General features: G+C 41.1%; 1 long non-coding RNA gene across 1 annotated transcript; it reads left to right on the top strand.

Moving 5' to 3' along the window:
* The first annotated feature begins 4,685 nt into the window (after positions 1–4,685).
* LOC120553520 lies at positions 4,686–5,310 on the top strand. The gene is made up of 3 exons (XR_005638179.1): positions 4,686–4,857; positions 5,104–5,166; positions 5,278–5,310. It is a non-coding gene; the product is annotated as an uncharacterized LOC120553520 (long non-coding RNA).
* The last annotated feature ends 2,816 nt before the right edge of the window (positions 5,311–8,126 follow it).

Raw genomic sequence — 8,126 nt, 5'->3', positions numbered from 1 at the left:
AGTGTCTCATTATTTTGAGATTCTAAGTCAATATTTCAAGATAATAAGTCAATATTTTTAAATTTCTCATAATTTTGAGATTCTATGTCAGTATTTTGAGAAAATGAGTCAATATTTTTTAGAAAATGAGTCAATATTTTTGAGAAAATTAGTCTATATTTTAAGATACTAAGTCAATATTTTGATGTTTCTCGTTATTTTAAAGTTTCTCATTATTTGGAGATTCTGAATAGATATTTCAAAATAAGTGAATATTTTTAGACATTAAGTCAATATTTTCAGATTCTAAGTCAATATTTTAAAGTATGGTACCTCATTCTTTCAGGTGGGAAATATCCATTAAAATTGACTACTTTCACTATGAATGAAAATAAAAGTGAGGTAGCTCATTCTTTCAGATGCATATCTTTCAGAATGGATTACTTTCTCTATAATGTAGTTAAAGTAGGGTAGCTCATTCTTTCAAGTGGGAAATATCTATCAGAATGCCCTACTTCATCCATAAAAGTAGTTAAAAGTAAGGTAGCTCATTCTGTCAGGTATGAAATATATATCAGAATAGACTACTTCCTCTATAAATGTAATTAAAAATAAAGTACCTTATTATGATAGGTAGGAAATATCTATCAGAATGGACTTCTCCTTCTATAAATATAGTTAAAAGTAGGGTAGTTCATTCTTTCATATCAAAATAGACAACTGCCTCTATAAATGTAATTAAAAGTAGTGTAGGTCATTCTATCAGGAGGAAATATCTATCAGAATGGACTACTTCCTCTAGTAATGTGGTTAAAAGTTAGCCTGGTCCTACCAGACTCTGGTACATTTCATTTGTACAGAGAGTCTGGCCTCTCTCCATTGACAAGTGTTAACTTCCTTAAAGGCGGGTACTCTGTTGAAGTTTAAAACTATTGGATCTGCCCAGAGCCACTCTGGATCTGCCATAACCAATCGCTAACGTTTGGTCCTGACGTATGTCAACAAGAGGGGAGACCTCAAGGCTATTAGCATTAGCACCGCTAGCGTTCGCCTTAGCCAACTCCTTCACCACTAACGGGGCGAGCTGGAAAATCAAACTTTTCCCGAATCCCGTGGGGAGGAGCGCCACAACATCATGGCCACCAACAAAACTCAGCAGATTGTTCTTGCTCGGGCTTTAACTTCTGGATATTCGACGGCGTTGCCAAAACGGAACGAATGGCTTCGCTCGCATCTTTCTAGCGCACATCCTCACCGTCATCGTTCTCAGCCACTCCCCCTGTTCGCTGATTGGACCGCCAGAAACTTCGGTCGAGAAAACCCTAGACTATACCCCAGATGGAGTACTGAAGCAAAATGAAAATTGAGCGGAAGATTATGATAGGTAGGAAATATCTATCAGAATGGACTTCTCCTTCTATAAATATAGTTAAAAGTAGGGTAGTTCATTCTTTCAGGTAGGAAATATCTACCGGAATCCCTACTTCATCTATAGATGTAGTTAAAAGTAGAGTAGCTCATTCTGTCAGGTAGGAAATCAATCAGAGTGGACTACTTCCTCTATGAATGTGGTTAAGGTGTGTAGGTGTGTGTATTTCGAGCCTGTGTGTAATGTGTAATATATATCAACAGTGTAAAAATGTAATTTCCCCCTGGGAATCAATAAAGTATCACTTTCTTTTTCTTTCTTTTTCTTATGTCCTAAAAAGTTACAGAGAGAAACCGTGAATACTTCGCTCTGTATCTTTCACTGCCTCAGTCATTCCCTCCTATTTTCTCAATTTCTCTCTTCCCACCCTCCTCTTCCTCTCTGTGTCTCTTTTCATTTCTCCTCTGCTCTCATTTTCCCCTTCTCATCCCAGCCTGTGCGATTGTAGCATCTCATCACAATTTTGGCAGACATTTCTTTTCATTTTCGTTCGTCATCTCCTGTCTTATTTTTGGCCTCACAGTCACTAAACCCTACAGCCACCCACCCAACCCGTCACCATTTCTTTCTCTTGTCTCCTCTGTCCCTCTCTTTTCTTGCAATCTTTTCGGCTTGTCATTTAAGGACGGCTTGTTTCTTTCAATGTTCCGAGGTAATGGGTCGAATATTGCCGGCCTGCAGTTGTAGAGAAAGAGGGAACAATTTGTTCCTTTTGCAGTGAGCAGGGACGGTTGTGATCAAGGGTGTGATCTGCAAATGCGCGTGCATGCGCACAGACACACACACACACGCACACACAAACACTCACAAAGTGATGATGATGAGGCCATTTCCTCCCTCATCTCCAGATCCTCATCTACCCGCTAATGAAAAACATGACAATTACCCACAACTCTTTGCACCTCAGCCTTCAGCAGTAGTAATCTTGCTGCTGATATGAAGTCAGCTTGTCGTTTTGCCTCCACTGTCCCTTCCTCTTTCCCATCCATCCATCCATCCATCCATCCATCTTCTTTCTCCTGTCCATTTAGAAAGAAGCTGGCCACTGGGAGTTTTCAGAGACAATGATGACTGCTGCTGGATGGTTGTAAGAATGTGATTGAAATTGGAGATATGATATAGCATTACTTACATGGACCATTGGGGGACTGACAAAGGCTATGTTGAGGGTAATGAACGGTAGATTAACGGTGAATAATGAAGCACCGAGAATTATCATTTGGTACCACGGGAGCATCATGAAGCCTTCATATTGTTAGTGGAGTCTGTGCATGTGTGTATGTGCTCTCTGTAATCTAATCTGTAAACCTCAGCCCTAGTCCACTATCAGATGGGATTAAATTCTCAGGTTATCACCAATAAATGAAGGAATTGCTGATTTTCAAATTGAAGGCAGTTTAAGTGAAAATGAGGAAATCCCTGACCCTATTGTCTATCAGTGTACACTACGAGATAACTTTAAAATGCAGAATTTTAATTAATAATGTACAGTGTTTCTGTGCTGCGTGCATGATTACATGCATGCATATGTGATGAGGCAATTCGCTGCCGTGCAGTCCACATGACAGTGCATCATCTTTTCTACCGCTCTGCACCAAGTGACAGCAAGGTGTCAGTTATGATGGCACTTTAATTAATTTTGTTTGTCCTATTCACTGATAGTCATGGGCCGCTGGGTATCCATGTTCTGGCTGTTGGAACTGATGCAGAGCACTAAAATAGTGGATTGTGTGTGTGTGTGTGTGTGTGTGCCCGTGTAGCACAGGGTAGTCTTGTAATTCTTTGACTCTATGTTCAGTTGTTCATAGTCAGCATTTCTTCTCCCCTCCCTTCCGTGCAATAACCCCCACCCCCAAATCCTTCTTGTCAGTTATTGGCTGGAACACTGTTTGTTATGTTTCGTGGTGCAGGTTGGCGCAGTTTTTTTTATTGCCGTTTGTGGAGCCTGGGCTGTCTACAGAGACCGTGTTTTTTTCAACAGTGTTTTCAGGGGACAGGCAGCTAGCGGATAGTGAGGAGATGTTTGCTGTATGTGACAAAAAATGTAAAAAAAAAACGTGCGACATCGCTTAGAGCACCTTTAAAATATATGAAAGACCTTGACTTATTTTATATCTTTTCTATTTACTTTCATAAATGAAACAATCACTTATAACTTGTCGTGTTAACAGTGACTCCTAGTGCTTTTAACTCTTAACCACCCGCGGCGCTACCATTGGGCCCGGGTCGGCCTGGGCCCACCCATTTTAGGTCTGGGCCCGCCCATTTTGACCCAGGCCTATAGTGAGTAGTGAGTGATTTTCACTGCATGAAAAGTGGGATTTTCGTCAGTATGCGGCACTGTAGATTGTCGTGGAACTTCAGGTTTACGGCTGTATACGCCAATTTACAGGCAACACCGAAAACTGCCGTGAATTGTCGGAAATTGAAGTGGGCCTTGCTTGGCAGTTGTCCCCCCATGACCCCCCCTCCCTCTAATTCTAGGGGAGGCTTTCACATGTAAATTAAAATGCTGTGAGCTATACAAATGCAAATCAGGGTAGCAGCAGGGGGAGTTTTACCCCAGGTGACATTTTTCTAAAAGGTATTAACTTCATTTTAAGAAAATCTCTTAAAATAGATCAGATTCAGTATAGCCTAATTGTAGACTCTTTAGTAGATTTATTTGATGAAAGTATGCTAGATTAATTACTGTGTATGTCATTAGTAATGACTAATTAGATGTAAAAAAAGATACACAAAATAATTTATTTCAACAATTAGTTTTAATCAGGCTTTGCCACAAAAGGTAAAATGTGCATTCCATGATTCATTCACAGTCTCAACCACTGTACATATTGACATGACTACAGTGACCTTTCTTTGGTCTTGCTCATCCAACACTGTCTGGTGGAATGGAGACAGAGGCTCCACTGGACAGTTTTCTAAGAGAAGTCTTTCTGCTGACACCAGAACACTGGGCTTCACATAAAGCATATCAGCTTTGTCATTGCACGACAAGGTCCCAACCATTTCTCTTCTTAAAATACTGGCAAATTCAGCACCATATTCACATGTCCATGGCATATGAAGCTGTTGGCTCTGCTCAAATGGCCTCATAATCCAGACTTCAATTGTCCTATTGTTATTAAACTATCCCAGTAATCCATTAAATCTCACTGTAATTCACCTCCACACCAGTGTGTGCGCTGTTCGCGCCCTGCTGGTTAATCTGCTCCTCTTTGTCTCTCTCTATCACTCTACCCCCCCGCCTTCACTGCTTCCATTTGAAAATAGCGGCGGGAGATTGCGGGAGATGAGTCCGAGAGTTAGAGCAAAAGCTTCCGAAATATGGGAATATTTCAGGCCAACTGGTAAAAGAGTTGTTCAAGACATTTGGAGCGGTTTTTTCTCTCCTCCATATCACCTCCGGGGCTCCAGAGATGCGTTCACAGAAAGAAAAAGTCAACGTAAGTATATGATTATTAATGAAACGGCGAGCTAGTCTGTACTGTTTATTAACTCTTGATCGTACAATGACTGTCTTTGGATGTTAAACAGGCTACTTAGACTTGGCCGTAATGTTTTAAACCCCACCAAGTTTAAACGCGAGCAGTACAGAGCTGTGGCTGCTTTCAGCGCCATTCATTATTGAGGCAGAGCTGAGCGGGTGAGTTTTTTTATAAAAGTGTATTTTTTGATTTTGTAATTTCCAGAAAGCAGTCCGCCGTCTTCACAACTCGGAGACAAACTAGCAGGCGCTACTAACCGGAGCAAGGGTAAGATTTAAAGAATATGCTTTCATTGAATGAACTTCATTAATTTTTCTGTATAAGGACATAGATACGTTAGTAGATACCGATCTTAACCGTATTTTTTTTTTTTTACAGACTAACCTCGCCTCATAACGAGGCTGTGACCTATATTTGCTCGGAGCTGTCTGCAAGTCCAGATTTACATGACGCTGATAATGACGCCATTGTGTGTAAGTATTTTTTACTTTTTCATCTTTCCTTGTTTAATTTTACTGTAACTTATGTTTTTTTTATTCATACCACTCTCATTTAATTGTTTTCCAGCTTTCTGTAAGACATGACGAGACAGCACGCAGGAGCTTCAGCTGGAAACAACCAGATGTGGCATCGCGGGCCGAAGCTGTGAAGAGTTATGGTGCCTTCTTTTTGTCTTGTAATCGCAACTAGTAGCTCGAGTGTGACGTCACATCCATGTCGGAAAACGAGTTACCGTGGGTTGTTGCGTTCTTTTTGTCACACAATACTACGAGTTGGAGAAAAGATGGATTTTTTTAACATTTTTAGTAACATTTAGGATTCTATTCACCCAGTTATTGACATATTACACAACTATATTTCACAGTTTGATACATGAAAATTACGTTTTGATTAACGTTAACGTTAGGCTACTGCTCTGCTTTCTGCTCAAGGCTCCGGCTTTAAGCGCCGTTGTTGTCATATAGCAACCGAGCGTCTCGGCTGCACAAGCTACAAAATAACTAATCAGGCGGTAATTAACTCCTAATAAGACTGTAGCGACATGCCTATAGGTAGCAGTATACAGTGCTATGTGTACGACTTCTTCATTTGGTTACAACAAAGACAAAAGTACTTAAAACTGTAGAAAACCACAATGTTTACTACGTGTGATGCACGACGTAGCCATCTTTGAAAGTGAGCTCGGGGTCCTCTGAGTTCAGACGACTTGACGAGTTGTAAATACGACCTCGGGGGCGTTCTTTTTGCAACTTCCGGGTCGTAACTCCGGAAAACAACTCGTAAAACGACTTCGGTGGACAAAAAGAACGCACCATTAAGCTCGGAGTCGGTTGAGAAGAAAAGAGGGTAAGATTGGTTTGGTTAATGTGAATATTTTTCAGGTGCATTCATAGATGTGTCCATAAGCAGTGCATTGCGCAGTACTGATTGTCTTTATTGATTGATTTTACAGCTACTGGAAGCGAGACAGTGTGTGCTGGCTGCGGGTGAGGTGAGCATTTGGAAGTGCGCTACATAGACATACAGGACAACGCACCACAGACGTCTGCTAAATGGACCGAATTCAGACCGAATGCTGCCGGTTACCAACAGCTCCGAGCCGGCCGCGGGTTAGATGTGGACGGTGCTGCTTCTCGTGAGCGTGGGATACTTGTTGTGTGTGCTGTGTGTCTCCGATGCTTTGTACACAGTTTTGTTTCTGATTGCGTTTGTGTTTTGTGTCAATAAAGCTCTATCTTTGAATAAACAGCACGTTCCTGGCAAATCATTTTAACTATGATAATCATGACATGAATATACAACATAGCATATATGAAATAAATATATAATACATACATAAATAAATAAATATAAATATATATATAAATATATATAAATATAAAATTTTATTATAATAATAATGGCCCAGGTTGACCAATAGCCTAACCCGTGACAGACCTGCCAACCAATCACGAGAGATTTTTCTTGTTTAAAAGTAGTGGTTTCATCCAATCCTGAGTGAGGAAATTCCAGCCAGGCCAGACGTTCTCTGGCCAGGCGCCTATTCATATCATGGATGTATTAAGAGAACTGGATACAGTGGTCGGCGGGAAGCCCCGTACGTTCCAATGAGAGTGCTCAAAAGCGCATTAAGACAACATGGAGCTCGGCTTTTCCGCATTCTTGGCCCATGACGTCACGGTGGACACGCGCACTAGCAACAAATTGTTTGTGTTGTCGTAGCAACCGGTAGCAACATGCTCGTTCATGAGCTTATCTCTCGTGGCTCTTACAAGTGGCGAACTCATGAACTCGCCGTTTTCATTGTCTAAAATATTCACTAACGTTAAACATTGTGTTTTCATTGTTCCCGATCGTTTACATGCTTAACTAAATAAACGATTGATGTATTTAGCTAGACAACCAAGGAGATTTAATCATTATGTCGTGCTACTAGCTAGCTAGCTACTAGCTAGCGCTAGCAGTTAGCCTGCAGTTTCGTGAACAGAGCTCATCCATGGCTTCATCTCTCATCCTACGTTACTATTTACAGCAGCATACAGCCCTCGGATGGATCATAAGAGAGAACCAAGGCCATGTAATCACTATGTCTGTAGTAACGTTATGTAGCTAGGCATGATCTTAATACAGCCACGCTAGCTAACCCTGATGTTAGCAACTAGCTAGCTAGCCGATAGCCCCACCAGTTTGGGAAACGCTAATGACGTTACATCCACATAACAGGCTTTACAACATACATACATCCCTCAGATGTATCATAACTTCATAAGATAATACCATGGACGTATTAATAGAACACATGGTGAATTACAACCATTAGCTATATCCATTATTACAGCTAGCTACATGAGCTCGGGAGAACAGTCATGAGAGCGGACGTGCGGACGTGCGCAGTCCCGTGGGTCTGCTCGTGTCCATTATGCGCGTTCATCATTTCAAATTTAATAATTCTGTATTCGCTTCTAGTGAATGTTAAAAAATGTTAAAAACGTAACGTTTTAAACAAGGACCCTTTCAGTGTTCGGGCTGGTAGGTTGATATACCCCGAAACTAATTATCCGCTGAAATATAGACGTTTCTTTCGCCATGTAATGTCTATGTGAAAAGTCTTTCTGGGCCATGGGGTGCAGTACCACCGTTATCCGCTAAGCCCATGTTGGCATTTAGACTTAGCGCTCCTCCTGGGGGCTTGATTCATATTCTAATTAGATCCATTACCACCTCAG

Source organism: Perca fluviatilis, chromosome 2, assembly GCF_010015445.1.
Source record: "Perca fluviatilis chromosome 2, GENO_Pfluv_1.0, whole genome shotgun sequence".
Lineage (NCBI taxonomy): Eukaryota > Metazoa > Chordata > Actinopteri > Perciformes > Percidae > Perca > Perca fluviatilis.
The sequence above is the reverse complement of the archived record's forward strand: the minus strand, read 5'-3'. Positions and strand labels throughout refer to the sequence as shown.